Source organism: Pleurodeles waltl, chromosome 6, assembly GCF_031143425.1.
Source record: "Pleurodeles waltl isolate 20211129_DDA chromosome 6, aPleWal1.hap1.20221129, whole genome shotgun sequence".
Classification (NCBI taxonomy): Eukaryota; Metazoa; Chordata; class Amphibia; order Caudata; family Salamandridae; genus Pleurodeles; species Pleurodeles waltl.
In genome coordinates, this window is record NC_090445.1 from 1,373,193,573 (window position 1) to 1,373,212,727 (window position 19,155).

The following is a 19,155-nucleotide window of genomic DNA, read 5'->3' on the forward strand; positions in this document are numbered from 1 at the left end:
ACAGGGTGCGCCATATTCTTGTAAATACGGTACACAACAGGAGAGGTGGATGTTAGAACTTCCTACCTCATAACCCCACATATACGGTGTGAACTTATGAAATATGAAACTTTGGCGGGTCCATTTAATTTTCCCTCCTTTCTCGATCAATAAAGTGGCTACTAATAAACATCTGTTAGGCATCACCAAGATAACTGTCCGGGTGAACGTGTGTTTTACAGATATATTGATTTGATTTAATTCAGACTGTGGTATAATTTGCAAAATGAACCAGTAAGGAGTTAAGTCGTAGAGAGCATCAGTGGTCAATTATCCATGAATATCTTTTAATAAAAACACGTGTACCCTCATTCTACATGCATCTCCATCTACTTAAGTGTTACAGCCTTTTGGCACATTCGGCAGCTCTGGAGCTGCCATTTCCTAGATGTCATGCCTTTTTTTTTTTAGATATTCCGCACAACTTCACGTTAGTACCTGAAACAGACTACTGACCAAGGAATATGGAACCTGTCCAAAAAAGATGTTCACGTTTTGTAATATCTTTAGAACGATTAGTTCTTGAGGATTGGCACTGCCACCATCCTTATTTGTTCCTATTGTACTATAAGTTAAAAGTGTTCTTCCTTTTGAAGTAATAACCTTGGGTAATAGTCTCGTTTTAAATGTGCACATATTGATTTTGTTGTTTTGTTGCTGGATCAACCTTCACACCATCCCTTATAAGCTATATCTTAATGACTATGCAACTAGGTCACAAAGGCTCGTCAAGGAGGCTTTCAAGGCTCACCATCCCTGACATAGTACCCTGCAACAGGGTCAGACAGAACTTGCACAATCTAACTTTGGTACTGCTAGCTGGAATCCCACACCTTCAAGAATATGAGCAAACAAACTAACTCTCATTTTAATTCCCTTTGGAATTGACTTTTATTTACAAAAATGTAGCTTCCTGAGAATGACCTCAACTTCTTTTGACTCTACAAACAGAATGACCCTGAAAACAAGGACAGAACAAAGGCTATAGATCAGGAATAAAGGCAGGAAAGAAAGAATGATGAACATAAGCAGAGAATAAATTAAAATAGAGTGCCTTAAGATAATGCCCAACATAATTTTGAAAAACGAAAGGACAGACTGACAAACACAAGAAAGGAGTAGAATGGTGAATAAAAATAAAAGAAAGGTACAGAGAACTCAAGAAAAGTATAAAGAACATAGTTGTGGCTCGCAGTGCGTGGAAAGGGCGGGGCGGCATGCAGGGAGTTGTGGGGGGAACAAAAATGAAATTAATAATTAAAAAAATTAACACTTTCCATCGATTGCCGCTGCCGCACCGCTCCATCTGCTCCTCTGCTGCAGGCACAGGCTCCCAGCCTGCCCTGTGGCCAATCCTGACGCTGCTCAGAGCAGCATTAGGATTAACTGGAAACGCCCAGCCAGGGCACTCCCAGGAAGACTGGGAGCTTGTGCAGGCTCTCTCCAGCCCAGCAACCTTGTTGCTGGGCTGGAGAGAGCCTACTGTGCATGTGTGTTTGGCCGGCCTGAGATGGCTGTGTACTCTGCCTAACTGCTCGTCACACCTGTGGCCCTGCCCCTTTACAAGAAAAAATAATAAACACAATTCATTATCATTTTCTTGTAAAGGTTTTGCAGCTCCTGAAAAAACATTGGGAACCAAGTACGAACAGAGAGGCCAATGGAAGAATACAAGAAGTTGAACATACAAGCGTAACTGCTAAAAACAAGAACAGAGACACAAAATTGATACAAATGAAATAAAGGAAAGATACAAAATAACAAATAATAAATAAAAGGGAACACATAGAAAGGTAAAGAGAAAAAATATACAAATGAAGATAGAAAACTGTGACAGATGGGCAATAGAAAATGTGCAAAGAGTAAAATAAGAAAGGGCAAATAAAGTAAATTAAGAATGGGAAACAGGTATTTGAGATGCCCCCATTTAGAGTCATCCTGTTATTCCAAATCCCTCTATCACTCATTTGCCCCTATTTCCTCTCAACTTTCCCTCTTTACTTTTCAGACATTCTCTTTGGCTACGAGGATGCTGATCCTTCTTGGGTTATCCTGCAAATTATTGAGAACATTAAGAAAACCAGACTCCTGTCTGGTTCTTCTTTCTGCTCAAAATGAAGAGTCTCCAGGGTTCATCTGCCACATCTGGGTCATTTTCCCTCACTGGTTTTCTTGTCATCAACGGAAAAGCATAGAGAAGTTCCTAATCACTCGTTTTTTCTTCTCTTACAGGCACATTGCCATGATTCATATGCGTTCTCTTCTTACACATCGGAGGACTTGAGGTAGTTCAAAAGCATGTTGAGTCCTTTTATCTGTCACAGCATCAAAGAATGGTTGTCACAGAACAAGATGCCAGGATAGGATGCAGATTCCTTTAGTTTTTACTTATGACATACTCGGAGGACCAAGGAGCTTGTAGACAATTTTTGGGTTGTCTTTTCAAAGACTGGAAGACTAGGGGAACTGGCTGATTCCTCTGGCTTCTTAATTTAAAAACTCATATTATAGAGCAGAGTGTGAATCCATTTTGTTTCAGTTTATCAACAACAGTGATTCCGTGCTTTGGTCTCTGTCACTATTGTGTTCTCAAATCAAACACCGGCAAGATTTAGAATTCTGTTAGGTTTACCCATCACAAAGCAAAAGAGAAGTCGGGGTTCCAAAACTCTCTTTAAAACAACTAATGTTAGCTAGGTTCTCTCCCTCACATGTGCTGTCATATAAAGAGGCGTTTACAGGTTATGGGTCTTCCAATCTCAAACTAGAAATCTTTAGGAAAATCTGCTTCATCTTAATTTATTACATCATGAGAGGCCTTGGTTTGATACCAGAATATGATTGCCAGAATATTGCCTGACCTTAATAGCATGTCCTAAATATCCTTCCCAAAAACATTGCCACATTTGAGTTAGGAATATAAAATTATATGCCGAACATTATATTGTTTTTGTAAAACACAATATTAAAGTCAAAGAATATGCTATTCTGAGCAAACTTCAGATTACTTCTGTATATGTCTCTGCTCTGTTTTGTATTGTCTTATCTCCACTGTGACCGCTGACATACTAGTGAAGGTGAAGTTCGATATTAATAGTTTTTGGAGGATGAAAAAGGCTTAAAAGGAGGTTGACTACACTGAAGCCAATGCTAAGAGAAAGAAAATCAGTGAAAAGAGGACGACACAGGCCACATGTTAGTGGGTTGGTAGGTTTTCCCTGCATGGCATCCTGGTGCACCATTCCATTTTATGTGACTGAAATAAGATGTACTTCCGAGAGAAAGAGAGAGAGAGAGAAAGAGAGAGAGAGAGAGAATAAATGTATAAATGCATGTTTTGATTGGGCAGAAGTTGTTAGTTTCCACATAAAAGCCTAAGCTTGAACTTTCAGGTGCACATACATGGCATTGTAATGCCATTAAAGTGTCTTATACACCTAGATAATGTATAGTGTTTTTCTCTGGCAGTGGCACTGACTGGAGAAGGGCACTCATTAACTAACATGGGCGTTTAGGTCTAGCTTCACAGTGCAGTTGTTACCTAACTATTTTAACCTACAAAAAATGTTATTATGCAGCTCCTTGTTTCCACACAAATGCATGTCGAGTCGCATGCTATTGTAATGCTTCACATTCATTAACAACATTGCTTTAAAATCAGACATATTGGCATTACCATTGCTTGTTTGTAAGTTTCTTGTGTGACAGATTAACTTTTGTTTTATCTAAAGCGCGTGCACGCTCCCTTTCCAGACAAGGCATCTGAATGACCTGTCCGACAATTCCCAAATAAATATAAGCCGCTTTTTTTAGCTATCTCATTCGCTAATAGGGGCCACTTTCATTTTAGTGGTCGGGCATGTTATCCTTTCAAGAAGACTTTCCATGGATGGGAGGACGGGGGCGTCACTCGCATCTGTGCCGTCGGAAGTGGGAGTTGCACCCTCGTCTGCACGCCTCTCACATTCTCCCGCACGCTATTAGTCTTCGTTTCTCGGAGACTAATGTGCCTGATATTTATGCCATCACGTCTCGGCAAGTGCTGACAAAAAGGACAAATTTCACCATCTGTGACACTGCGGCGGCTCCTTCGGCAGTGCAGGCGGAGAAGGTGATTTAATGGCGTCGTAAATGCAGTTAGCAAGTTGCACATCGTGTTAGCGAGAGCACCATGAATTAAGACGCAGCAGTTCCAAGAACAGGGGGGCACCAGGGACCAGGGACAGGGCGGGACCGAAGAGAGAGGAAGAATCGAAGAATGTACTTGGGGAGTAAAGAGACTGGAAAAGAGCGGGAAACGGGCCAGATGTGGTAACCAGGGGCATAAAAACACAATAGCAGAGAGGAGGCATAAAACACAATAGCAGAGAGGAGGCTTGGGTGACGTGAGGGGCGGGTGACAGGACGTGAGGGAGAAGTGGAACACACCATCGGCAGTCGAAACTGTAAGTCCTTTCTCGGGACCGTGACTTATTTTTCATCATCATATTTTGACCCAGAGCAAGAGGAAAAAAAAAAAAAAAGTGGAAAGAGGAAGAGAAATGAAGGTCAATAGGGACAAAGCTGGAATGAAAGGGAACCAACGGGAGTGAGATAAAGAGACAGGAAGTGTAGTTGAGGAAATAAAAATAGAAGCTGCCCCTGCAGTCACCAGCAATGTCTGCGGGTTCTTAAAAAAACTTTGGACACCTGCACTAATTTTTCACAATCTAAGCACTGATAACTGAGGTGAAATGAGAGGAATGGTACAGCAGAAAGTTGGGGTAAAGTGGTAAAGGGTGGGAGACATATGGCAGTCAGGCTAGTTATTTGGACAGTACAGGCTATCTAAAAGACCACTTATACGGACAACATTGTCAGAGTTATTTAGTGAGGTAGAGAAAGATACATGGATGTATCCAGGACCACAAATTCTGTTACTGGATCTAAAATCTGAAGATATCCCTGTTCGTCAGGTAGCCAAACCTTCCTGTTAAACTAGCTAGTGACAATGTGTAACAACAAAGGGGCTGAACCTCTGAGCCAGGCTTAGACAAGAAGAGCAGGAAAGCATGTCTGATCTGAGTAGGGAGCACTTCTAGGAAAAATCAGAAACATGGACTGAGAGCAGGGGTGATACCTTTTTCAGAGAAAAATCCAGCTCCTTTGTTCAAGTATTCAGATTCTAAGGGGCATATTTATACTCTGTTTGCACCGAATTAGTGTCATTTTTTTTACTCTAATTCGGTGCAAAACCAACTCCATATTTATACTTTGGTGCTAGACCCCTCTAGCACCAAATTTATGGAGTTAAAGTCATTTTTTGAAAGTGGAGACCTACTTTGCCTTAATGAGATGCAAGGTAGGCGTTCCCGTGCAAAAAATGACTCTATGGCCTTAACGCCATATTTAGGAGCATATTTATACTCTGCGGCATATTTATACTCTGTTTGCACCGAATTAGTGTCATTTTTTTAAACTCTAATTCGGTGCAAAACTAACTCCATATTTATACTTTGGTGCTAGACCCATCTAGCACCAAGGCCCTGATTTAAACTTTTTTTGCACCGCATTAACGTCATTTTATGACACAAAAGTGGTGCAAACTTACAAAATATTGGCCCTTATTTATACCTTTTGCTGCAAAACTGCACTATCTCAGTTTTGCACCAAAAAGTTTAGCACCGGCTTGCACCATTTCTGTGTACCAGCCGGGCACCATATTTATGGAATGGTGCAAGCCGGTGCAAAGGGTAGGCTAGAGTAGGGTAGGGGCTGGCAGTATAGAAGAAGAGGGTTTAGCACCAAAAAATGGCTTTAGGCATGTTAGAGTAAAAAAAAATGACTCTAACCAGATTAGCGTCATTTTATGGTGCTAAACCTACCATGCCACATGACTCCTGCCTTACAAAAGGCAGGAGTCATGCCCACCACCCCAGTGGCCAGCACAGAGGACAGGGGTCCCCTGGACATGGCCATTGCACCTGGTGCCATGTATGGGGGCCCATTTCAGGGCCCCCTATGGCACTTTCAAAAATAAAATGCACTTACCTGTACTTACCTGGGATGGGGTCCCCCATCCTCGCAGTCCCTCTAGTGCGGGTGGGGGTGCCCCTAGGGCCTAGGGAGGGCACCTCCGGGCTTATTCCATGGTGTTCCACCATGGAAATAGGGCCACAGGTCCCCTAACACCTGCCCTGACCCAGGTCTTAAAAAATGGGGCAAAGCAAGCTTTGCCCCATTTTTTGACCCCTCCTCCCTCCCTTGCACCATTTTTACATGGGAGTATAAATATGGTGTTAAGGCCATAGAGTCATTTTTTTGCACGGGAACGCCTACCTTGCATCTCATTAAGGCAAGGTAGGTTTCCACTTCCAAAAAATGACTTTAACTCCATAAGTTTGGTGCTAGACGGGTCTAGCACCAAATTATAAATATGGAGTTAGTTTTGCACTGAATTAGAGTAAAAACAAAAAAGGCGCTAATTCAGTGCAAACAGAGTATAAATATGCCCCTTAGCGTCAAAAAATGATGCTAATCTGGTCAGAATCATTTATTTTGACTCAAAACTGCCTAACGTCATTTTTTTTTAAGCTAGCCTACCCTTTGCACCGGCTTGCACCATTCCATAAATATGGTGCCCAGCTGGTGCTAAAAAATGGTGCAAGCTGGTGCAAAACTTTTTGGGGCAAAACTGCCTTAGTGCAGTTTTGCACCAAAAAGTATAAATAAGGCCCTAAGAGTGCCAGAAGCAGGTCTTTGAATACCGTTTTGCACAGAGTCCTCTGTATTATTTTTATAGCATGTCAATTCTGCTCCTACACTAATAATTAATTAGGAGTTGTTTACTAGAGAGATTTTAGATACTTTTGAAGGGATTTCTTGCACCAACTGAGGCAAATCATCTCAGTTCACCATCTCCAGAAAGAAATCCACTTTAACAAGTTCTGTAGTTCAGGTTATAGATTTCCAAATGTTTCCATCACAGACCACAGAATCAAATTGTTTGGAAGTTTAATGTCAGTTGGGTTAGTGTGTCAATTGGAAACATCATGTAACTTGGAATAGTAGACTGGAGACTCCTCAAGATCGAAGATTTTTCTCCAAGGCAGCATTTCTACAAAACTTATGCCGTTTACACAACACATTTAGCCCCATGGAACTCTTCATCTATTGCATTCAGGGTTCCTCCATTGAAGACTTTTCACCTGCAGATCATTTATAAGCACAAATTAAAACACTTCATTGAGACCAACCACCACCTGCAGTGGTCACTCATGGGTTGATCACTGAGAGTGCCAGAGTGCACAGACCCCAGTGCACTGTATGGAAGACTCTTATACATTTAGGCATTTCCCAGATTTCATTATTGAACGCCATTTCAAGTGTTTTTTTTTTTTTTTGACTCATCATCCCATATTCTTTGATTTTACAGACCTAGCTTGGACCTTTTAGGTTCTTCGTTTCTTAGCTGTTTTGTTCTATGGAACATTTTAGCACACATATTATAATTATTTGAGAAATGTCATATTGGTTGTTCTAAGCTATAAAGTGCAACATATAGATCCTTCAAAGAAACCCATTAAACTTCTTAGATTAAATTTTTTGGGCATTGTCTGTCATAGCTCTCATTACAATTATGGGCTTCATTTTCAATTTGGTGTATTAGGAGCCCTGTCATAAATCTGCGAAGCTCCAACTTCATCAATCTCATGTTTTGCCCTTTTTATTTAGAGGTAATAAAAGCACCAGTTTTCTGATGGTAGAGCTTCAGCTGGCTCCACTCTTGGAAACCTTTAACTGTCAACCTGTCCACCACACAGTCATCAGTCAATGCATGTAAGATGCTCCACGCAAATTATAAAAAGCTTAGCAGCCTCAAACAGGAAACAGTACCAGTGATCCCCACACTCGGTTAAACTCCCAGCATATCATCATTTGGTTTTTGTTTTCAGAAACAACCCCTCACTTCAGGTGTTAGTTTCTGAAAAACAAAAGGTTTGTCATGTGGGGCCAGGCAAAATGATGTATACACCGCAAACTCATGTGCCTTCACTGCAACCACTTCACCACTGCAACCACTGTAGGAAGCTGACATGGGGTGTGGTGAGCACCTATGGTGTTATCACCTTATCCCGGGTCCAGGTATCCCCTTTTAGAGAGGTGGAGGCAGTGTATAGGAAGCCAGGGCTCTCTAGAGATAGCTGTGGATGAGCAGCCAAGACTTATCTAGGAGACATGCAAAGCTCATGCAATACCACTATAGTCACACAGCACCTACACACATGAAAGAACCACACAGTGTTAACAAAAATAGAGGTACTTTATTAGGATAGCACAAATACTAGAATACTGAATAGGTAGTCCCCTAACTGGAGGTAAGTTAACACACTATTATATACATATTGGCAATCAGTACATAGCATATAAAGCAATAAGCATCTGTAAAAGCAATAGCAAATGGTTAGGGTCCTAGGGGAGGGCCAAACCGTATACTAAAAAAGTGGAAAGTGTATGGCAGTCCCCCACCAAAGGAAGAGGAATCAGTAGAAGGGAGCAGGAGAAACTAGTAACCCAAAGAGGTCAGTACCGGAGTGACCCCCAGCAACCAGGAGAGGAGAGGTAAGTACATGGTTTTCCCCAAAACCAACAGGAGGACTTTGGAAAAGGATAATGCAAGACCCAACCAAAACTGGAAGATGCCAAAGATGGATCCTGACAGAAAAGGACCTGCAAAGAAAGGGTACCAAGTCCAATTTGTGATGGAGTGTCCGGTTGTGACAGGTGCCATTACCCACCCTTCTCTAGATGCAGGACGAGGTCGATGGTGGATGAAGAAGATTAGCAGTATAAAGAGAAGTCCCAGTAGTGATGCAAGTGATTTCCCACATTGGAGGTCGAGATGCAGTCAGTCAGTGGTGCTGGAAACCACCAACAAGCCTTGGCAAATACAAGAGATGGAGGAGAATATTTGCAAGGCTGAAGAGGACCAGCAAAGTCCATGGGATTCGACCCAAGGAGGGAAATCTGGGACGACCCTCAGCAGCTAGGAGAATTACAAGAAGAGGAAGCAGCCCCCACAGGCAACCCACTGGCAGCAGGCACAGAAGTCGCAGTGAGGCCAACGCAGCACAACTGAAGAGGAGTCCCATGTCTCTGGGGCAGCAAGCAGGAGACTGTGCTATGCAGGAAGGAGTGCTGGGGGCCAGGGCTGAAAGGAGCCTGAAGATCCCTTTTAGGAGGAACAAACAAGCCTTGGTCATGGTGCATAGGGGTACTGTCCTGCAAGGAGAAGCAAGGGCTTTTGATCTCCCAATATAGACAGCTGGTAGAGAGGACAAAGGGGACCATTCCAGACTAACACCTGTGATGCAAGATCCACGCAGCTCTGAGGAGAGAAGATCCACTCAGCCCTTCGCTGTAGTGGTTGGTGCCTGCACATGCAGGGGAATGACTGTTTCACACCACAGGAGATTCTTTCTTACTTTTTGTGCAGACTGAAGACTTGCCGCCCTCAGAGGATGCACAGCCAGGGAAATGTTGCAGTTGCTGTAAAGAGCTGGAGAAACAATATTGCAGAGTGAAGTCATCAAAGTAGTTGCAGATTGTCGGTTCCTGGAGTGTCCAGTTGCAGTCCCAGTGGCCAGAAGATGAAGTAAACAATGTAGAGGAGTCCTCATAGAATCTAGCACATCAAATCTGAGGCCCCACCCAAGAGGGAGACCCTAAACAGGCCAAGAAGGGGGATTGGTCACCGAGCAGGGTGACCACCCATCAGGAGGGGGCTGTGATGTCACCTACCTGACCCGGCCTATCAGATGCTCCTAGGGGCCTCTGCCCACCTTCGATTCAAGATGGCGGAATCAAGTGGCCACCTGGAGGAACTCTGGGCACCACCCCTAGGGTGGCAATGGACAGGAAAGTGGTCACTCCCCTTTCCCTTGTCCAGTTTTGGGCCAGATCAGGGACCGTGGGTCCCTGGACTTGTGGAAACCAGTTTATGCAAGGAGGGCACCAAATGTGCCCATCTATGGAGTGTATCAGGTAAAACAGTGTAGTTGGAAGGCAGGATCTTCACACAGATGAGTCACTGAGGTAAGATGTAATTTTTTTACAGAATCTCAGGCCCCTTAGTTTTTTACAGAATCTCAAGCCCCTTAGTTACACTATCATCTTTCCACCTGCTGTCACCACCCCATTGTAGCTCCAGCTCTGTTTATCCTCTATGATTCTGACAACATTCATCCAGCATTCTATGGATCATCACATTCTCTCAACAACCACACTGAAGACTATACAACATGTTTGCATAGCTAATTGATCTGTGATTTCAGCACCCCCGTTCCATACACACAGGATAAAACAGTCACACCAAGTCAGCGTATCCTTATAAAAAAGACAACTGTCACATCAAGTCACTACACTACACCCTTTCCTGCACAGAGGTCAAACATAATGTTTCTGGTAGACTTAAGCATAACTAGGACGTAATAAGTCAAACTCTCACGTGTAGTGTCTTCTTCTCAAGAAGACAACACACCACACTCAGACACTCCAGGCCAGTGTTCTACAATACCCAGCAGCCAGTTCCATTAGCTGGCCGTACTGCATGACCAATTGTGAAGTGGAATAATGGACCTGAATCTGCATCAGCGATGCACTGTATATTTAATGACATATCACACACATGCCACTCACCATGCTCTCCAGTTTCACGCCTTTTCAGATTCTGGCTAGAAGCTGCACATGCAAAATCACAACAAGCATGTCTTGCGCTTGTTGGAGTTAGAGCTATTAGCGTTGTAAATTCCTAACTGGACTTTTCTTGCAACATAAATTGAAAATGAAAAGTAAAATAGTTGATTTAAGCAAGCTGATTCCAAGCACCACGTCCACCATGAGCATGACCGCAAAGGAGAGACACAAAAGGAAAAAGAAGTTCGCTCCCAGTCAAACGTATCAGCAAATGTGTAATTACCCATGTAACAGGGTCGATGGCCTAGGCAGTAAGAAAACTGCTCCAAGGGTGGACAAACCTAAAGCAATGATAACAAAGGGTTTTTGAAAGGCAAGCCCATGAACCAGTGATAGGGATGGGTGTGCAGTGGGCGTGGCTAAAAGCCCACAGATGGATTACGCGCTCAACCTAAAAAGGGGGAAATACATTTAGACTCAACCAACTCTATCACAGCGTTAGTCTACAGAAAGTAAACACCAGTTTGGCTGTCTCCAGCATGTCTCTCCTAGAACTCTTCTGACGAGAAGCCGCCACTACTGTGTGCCTTTGTTGTGTTGCTCAGTGCTTAATTTGTAAATAAAAACATGCCAGTTACCAAAGCCCTCTTAACAACACGGCTGCTGCAATTAAATGTGGGAACAAGGAGTACTGAGGCGGCATAATCCTGAAGCCATCTCGGGCCTCTTCAATCCATATAACGCCACTCCCTGCCCCTTCAACTCATTCCTGCAGCTTTCTACGTTCTCCCTTTGTGACGCTTTTTCGTTTTTCACTTCCTCCGTCTTTCCCATAAGTGTCTTTCACTCGCAGCAGCAAATGCTTGAGGCAGAAGAATAAGCCCCGGCCCTCAAAAATAAGTGCTGGTGCTCAGCACAGGAAACAACAAGCAAAAATTAAGCACTGGTGTTGCTCCACCTTTGACAATGTGAAACGTAGTCTGACTCGTACTGATAAACAATTAACTCCACCTCATAGAGCACCGTGCCTACTTGTCGCCTTTAAAGTGCCAAATGCTTTTGTGCCACGAACAAGTCGTACTGTAAAATGATGGTAATAGCAGAGTGCACGCATAGCAAATAACTGCACACACACCAAACGCTTTCGAAAGCATGTGGAAGGACAAACTCATCTGAGTCAGATCTCTTAACTTCTTAGATTTCCTTCTATCTGATTTGTAAACATGTGTCAAGTTCACTTATAATACCCAGGGGCTCACGGCAAGTCTCTCTACTTCCAACTGATCCTCTCAGAACGTAACACCTACTGCCTGCATCCTCCCATCAAAGTGCAAGAAACATACATAACTTGCCAAAATCCAACAATCATATATATGTTCTTTGCGAACTCCCTTCTGTGGGCTCTTCTTGCCCAGCAGCGAATGTTGGCTTTGTGAATTTAAGGGTGTGGGAACCCCGACTTACTTCCTGGCTTTAGGGTTTTCCTCTATGTCACATCAGATCGCCCTCTTATACAGGAACAGCGCCTTCATGCCTCTTGACTCTTTCATTTTCACACAGTTGTTAAAATCATAGCACCAAAATGTTAAAGTTGGGAAAAGGGTGATCACACACATGTGCCTCGATTCACTTAAGTTGGAGGTAAGTTATTTTTTCACATTAGGCCATGGATACAGCATCATTATCCTATCTCTTTCAGAGCCCCACTCTCCCTCCAACTGTGATTAACTGCCAGGTTTTCCCCCTGCACAATGAGAATTATTGTTCGACAGGTGACTCCTTCGTGAGTTTCATTTCTTCTGCAGGTTACCTGTAGGCTTCAACCTCCACTGCTAGTCATGTCCTCATGCCAGACCTCCCATTAATATTGTGAAATCTGACTACATCAGCCCTGCTCCTTGCCATGCTCTCAGGTGTGTAGCTTAAAAAAAGGGTGGGGGGGGGGGTTGCTTGGGATGTGACACACCACAAGTGTTTGGGCTGAAAGTTGGGCCTGGGGCCCTGAGCCAGATCTTCTTTGTCTTTGTTTTTTCTGTGCGTTCTTATTTTACTAAAATATTTTAACGTGTTAATTGTTTTTTACCACGAACTTAGACAGAGGCCCACCTAATACAAATCAGTTTAAATCCTCTTCCTCATGTGAATAGTATTTCCCAAAACTTGCCCATTCCATCCCTTCATCCTTCAGCATCCTGTTTTTAGTTAGGACATTTGATTGTCACACCCCCGAATCTCACTGACTAACTACGCCCCTGCATTCTCTCTGGGAATCACAGACCTCGGTGTGGTGTAGGGGTCACTCCGCACATTAGAGAGCTTAAACTTAAACTCTGCATGAATAGCCTCACCTGACCAAATTCCTACCGTGTATCTTGACAGTACTATGAGCATTTCCTCAGTAAATAGCATCTACTGTGAACACTGAACAGTATGTTGGTTAGTTTATAGTATTCTGACTCCTCATTGGTACTATGGACAGTGCTTGATATTAGTGCTGAACAATAAAACAAAAAGATATGTTCAATACAACCATGAATCTATGTCTTTTGAAAGAAAGATCAGAATTAGAGTGTTAAAGGCAAAGTATCATACTGTGTCAAGCTCTTGGTTTGCTTTGAGGTGTCATAAAAGTCCACGTCAGGTGTGGTAATCAGTGGAGGAGGGGCAGTAGCCCAAGGGTGTGAGTAGCTCATGCATTAAATTACTGATGTCCTTTACTATCCAGTTTGGGAGCAGGGGCCCATTTGCCTTGCTTGCAGTGGGGTCCATGAAACCCTTGATACCGCATTAAGGTTACTGTTAATTTGATTGCCACTTCACTGGAGGTGAAGAACAGGCATGTTGGCAGTAAACAGAGTACCATAAAACTCTTCTGAAGCTTTAATAGAGTGTTGCCACGGTAATAAAGAGGTGAGAGATGCTAGGCAGCGTTCCATAACAGCTTGGGTACCATCTCATTGAAGGACGTGATAGTGATTTCTCACCCACTAAGCCATTGCCTGCTGGTTATACTAGGACCACAGCATGTGCTACTTTTTTGGAATTAATTCCTCTCATGCAGCACAGCAGCCATGAGACAAAGGAACCACAAAAAAAGAGGAAGGTACGGATGCAGCTGAGAAATGCTTTTTTTCAATGAGATTTTAATAGAAGTCAATTTTCTTGTTGAATTAATTCTAAACTTTTTTATTGTATGTATTTATTACTATGTTTAATGCGAAGCAAATGCTAGGGAGAGGTTTCTGGGCCCAGCATGTAAATGTGACAAGTAATCAAATATGCAAATATCCATGTAGCAATCTATTTAAAGGAGGGAAAAACATGAAAAAGAGGAGGCAAACAAAGCGATTTAAACGTAGCTAAACAAAACAGTATCATTGTGGTGAAATGTTTAAAGGAAGGGGGAGACAAGGACAGAGAGGCAGAAAACCAAGGGGGGCGTGCGGGGTGTAGTGAGAAAGAAAGGGGTGTTAGGACATACTGAGAGTGAGACAGTGATTGCAAAATATTATTGATAAGTAGATGTTATGCTATTTGTTGAAAGTTGTTTTTATAAAGTAACATTGGTGAATAATTATTTTATTCAAGGCAGGAGCTGTTTTAGTGAGATTTTGAAGGATGTGTAGTCGTTCAATGACTTGATTTCTATGGGAATGTTGTTTCAGAGTTTTCCTCCAGACACTTTTAGGCTTTGACGGAGAATGTTGTTAGTCTGCACTATTGGATGATCGGTTTGTGTTTAGAGGTGGAACATTACACCGTTAAAAGTTGATGGAAATTGAAGTGAGTTATATCGAGTATCCAGGAGTTTTTATGCTTTTTAGGTAAAGACAATGAATGTTCATCCAGTGTTTGACCAAGAGAAGGAATTCAGTGAATGGTTCAGTGCTGAAGTTGTTGCTTAGGTCTACTATAAACAGGGCCACTGGAATTATGAGATTCTGCGGCCGTGGCTTTCTTCTTATAAATATGGATTTGCTGCATTTGCCACATAATCCATCATTTGCTGCATAATCTGCAAAAGCTGCAGGTTTTAGCATTTTGTTTCTAGTTTAAACTGATCAATAGTTAATAAAGATGTGGAGACGTGATCGCCCTCGCAGTAGAAGGCTCTTTGCAAAGTTTAACTGGTCATCTTGCTTTTGCTTATTTTTGTATTTAGTTGTTAAACCGACACTAATGAGGTGAATCTTTGCCCAGGTAGTGTTACAAAGTGTGAAAATGTCAAAATAACGAATTACTACTATCAAAAAATGTGCCCTATTAAGCCTCATAATTTGCCTTGTCTGTCAGCATATTTTAGTCAATGCACACATAATTTGGTGCTCTCCTGCTGCATAATTCCAGTGGTCCTGATTATAAATTTGTGTCATCAGCGCATTACACGGAGATTATGTTTTTCATTTTGATCAAGTGGACTAAAGGGCACATTTATAAACTGAAAAGGAGTTGCAAGAGGGTCGATCTTTGGGGCACCAAAATACAAAGGTGGTTCATTCTGAGAGATATGTACTTTTACGTGCTGTTTTAATTGCTGTAGGAGATGTTTTAAAAAATATATATATTTATTGAATTTTAAGAAGAAGGGAGCAGCACATGGAACGTGGAGGGAACAAGGTTATATGATGTTCACTATACAAGCCATTTCCATAAGACACAGTAAGCGATAGTAACAAAGAATTCACATTAGAGGGTATATTTACTGTTATGTCAGCAGTGCGAGGGCTATTTGAAATCAATCCAGCAAGAAGAGGGAAGAACGGGGGTTCTTACAACCATTGTATGGGGATTGAGCTCCTTCACGGTTCAGTCAGGTTAGTGCATGCAGTCACTGGAATGAAACGAGTTGGACAGGTCCACTGGAACTGTGCTGGTAGGCTGGGGGTCTTCCAGCGGTCTGTTCTCATTCTGCATTGCTAAGCATGTTGTCAATGGGGCCCAAATGCACTTAGGACGTTGACGCTCCTGCAGCAACTCCCAGTATGCTCAAGCTTTTCCTGAAATAGTCTGCATCCCGCAGCCAGACTTTCAGAGGTGGGGCTGGGCATCTAACCAGTCTATGACCACTATACGCTTGGCTAGCAGGAGATGTGAGGTGTTGAGTTGCTGGTGGAATGTCTTTAATATATCCCAAAAGCATCACTAGTGTGGACCGTTGGGGATGATGTCCAGTTACCAATTAAATGGAGAGCTAAATGTTTGATAAAAAGCTGGTTCATTGCTTTGCTATCATTTTCTCTCTGTTCTGTAATGTCTCTGCTGAGCCATATTCTTAGATATCGGACCAGCTAAATCCCCCACTGGAGTGGAAAGTTTGGCTCAAATGGAGACATGGCTGGAGTGACGGGAACATTATGGACTTGTACCAATTAAAAGAAACCCCGCATATCCCCCGAACAACATGATCTTGTGGATAATGGAAGAGACATTGACCTGAGGGTCCCTGATATAGAAAGTAATGGTCCTGCATACATGGAAACCAGTACCCCCTTGGCAGTAAAGCCCAGTCTTCGATGTTAGTGATGTTATTGCAGCATGGTGGTGAGGGTCTCCATTGAGATCATAAACAATATGGGTGACAATGAGCAGCCCTGCCAGGTCCCTTTGGGGTTCTGGAAGGGTGGGGCACTGTGCTGTTAACCCATGAACATGGGCTAGGAAGTGTGTAGAATAGTTTAATCAAGAATTGGGGGCTGAGAGCATTATGAGTTAGGAGCTGGAATCGATAGGGCCACTCCAAGGCGTCAAACACCTGAGAGGTGTCTAGAAGCACAGCAGCCGCTCTAAGGTGGGGTTTGTGTTCATGAAGCAAACATGATGCACAGGTTCTGCATGGCAGATTAATCCAGTCTGAAACCTGTTTGAGCGGGCTAGACTATGACTGGCAGCAGGGGCCAAAGGCTGTTTGTGACTAATTGCGACAAGATTTTGTTATCAACATTAATCATTGATAATGGACTATAAGGGCCGCAGAAAATGAGGGTAGTATGCCCGGTTTAATTGTAGTAAGCATCTCAGCTTTGCACAAGGATGGTAGGGGTTCATCCCAATGAATAGATTATTTGCTAGTAGGTGAGGAGCCAGTATTGGGCATACCCCTTATAAAAGGAATTAGTTGGTCTCTCGTGTCTGGGGGCCTTATATCCAGGCAAACTCTGGATCACCTGTATTATGTCCTTGACTCTGAAGGACACTGCAAAATATGCACTCTATGAGTCCTCCCACAAGAGGAGTTGCATTGCTTTGAGGAAGGTGTACAGCACTGCAGGATCATGTGTCACTGTTGTGCGACAAAGGTTAGTATAAAAATTGTCCATAGTTTGCAGCATGTCTGCTAGTTTCTTATGTACAGTCTGGAGATCATCTGTGAGAGCCATAATATATTCCCTGCCCTAAGACTTCCGTCGGAACCTCTCTAGGGTTCTACCAGACCTGTCACCCTCCCCATAGCATCCAGCCATTACATCTTTGTGCCGGTAACTTGTTTCCCTGATCACTGTCTCTTCATATGCGGACATCTTATCTCAGAGGACGGCTAGTGTTGCAGTGTCCCCTATTTTGAAAAATGTTTGTTCTAGTGTGTTGGCGTCTGTCTCTAATATAGTTAACTGCAACCACAGTGCCCTTAACACTCCAGATGAATTAGATATGCAAGCCACATGGATGACCATTTTGAAGGCTTCCTATAACGTAGAGGGGGATTTCACTGACCGGACATTGAGTATGAGGTAGTCTACGATCTCTGTTCTGATTTCATCCTAAAAATCAGAGTCTCAGAGAGCATTCGAAGGGAGACTCCTAGAGAAGGCCTTTGAGTCACTCCCAAGGGGGCAATTCCAGTAACAAAAGGGGGTTCCAATAGAGTTCTGTGGAGATGCTCACTCTTGTTGGTCTATGCAGCCGCGTCAATGGCTGATCAGTCGCAATCGATTCAGTACTATGTGTGGAGGAGATGCATGTGCCTGTGTGCTGGTGCTGCTGCATTAGTGCCAAATGTCAGTGTTAGATCTGACAGCTTTAGGGAGGTCTTCCCCCCAACATTTTGCCTTCCTACTCTACTTTTCTGACCTCGTTTTTGCTGGTATTAAGACTCTGTGCACTTTACCGCTGCTAACCAATGCTAATGTGTGTTTCTCTCTCACCTAAACATGGCAATATTGGCTTATCCCCAGTTGGCATATTTAATTTACTTATAAGTCCCTAGTAAAGTGCACTACATGTCCAGAAAGCATGTTAAATACATGCTACTTGTGGGCATGCAGCACTGATTTTGCTACTGACTTATGTAGCCCTTTAACCATGTCTCAGGCCTGCCATTACAGAGCCTGTGTGCAGTTGTACACTGCAATGTCGACCTGGCAAAATAACCCTTTGGCCAGGGCCAAACCTTCACTGGTTATACATATTAGCACCCCCTAAGGTAGGCCCTGGACAACCAAGAGACGAGGGTGCAATGTATTTAAAAGGCAGGACATGTACTTTTAAAGTTTACATATCCTGAAAGTGAAAAACTCCAACAGTCATTTTTCACCACAGCAAGGCCTATCTCTCCCATAATATAACATTGGGATTACCTTATTACAGTTTATTGGTGTAATTCACAATTTGGAAGAGATAAACGTTTCAAGTTTGATCTCTTCAGAATCGAAATTTAAAATCACAATTTATGGTGAAGTTGGATTTTAAATTGCAATTAAGAAAATGCCAAATTCAGAAAGTTAGCATTTCTGACTTCAGCCATTTGATGCCTGCTTCCCGTCTCTGCTCATTTGTCTGGGGTGGCTGACAGCTGGGGTTTGTGTATTACCTGAGACAACCACACACAATGGGAGCTTAGGTGTGACTTAATGGGCCATCCTATGAGGATGGAGGGAGGAACCGGGCACTGCCTCAATGACACCTGAATAGGCTGCATCCTGTGCCCATACAAAGGGCTGCATAATGCCCTGTAGTGAGTCTGGAGGCAGAGCAGGAAGGGTAGGAGCTCTGTGCACTTTAAAGGACAGTCTTTGAAGTCTCCCTCACTTCAAAGGCCCAGCCGGGTATAAGTACTGGACTTCGGACACCACCAACTCAGTACACATCTAGGCCTGTGAAGACGAACTGCTGTGTTGCTGAAGGAATGTCACTCTGCTAGTCTACTGCTTTGATGGACTCCTTTCTTGCTGTGCTGGCCTGCTGCCTGCTGCTCTCTGTTGCCTGGGTGAGAAGGACTGAACCTGCATCACTTGAACCTAGAGTGACTCCAGGGGCAAGCTGGTTGGTCTCCTGATCTGAAGTCTCATGGACATAAAAGACTTCAAACTGCCCTGTACCTACACCTGGACTCTACCCCCTGTGAGCCTGCCCTGCAAAGTGGTGCCATCCCAGCCGTGGGCCCTTGGAAGTGGGCCTAAGGTGTTTGCTCCACTGGAACTGATGCATCCTGTGCTGCAGGAGCAG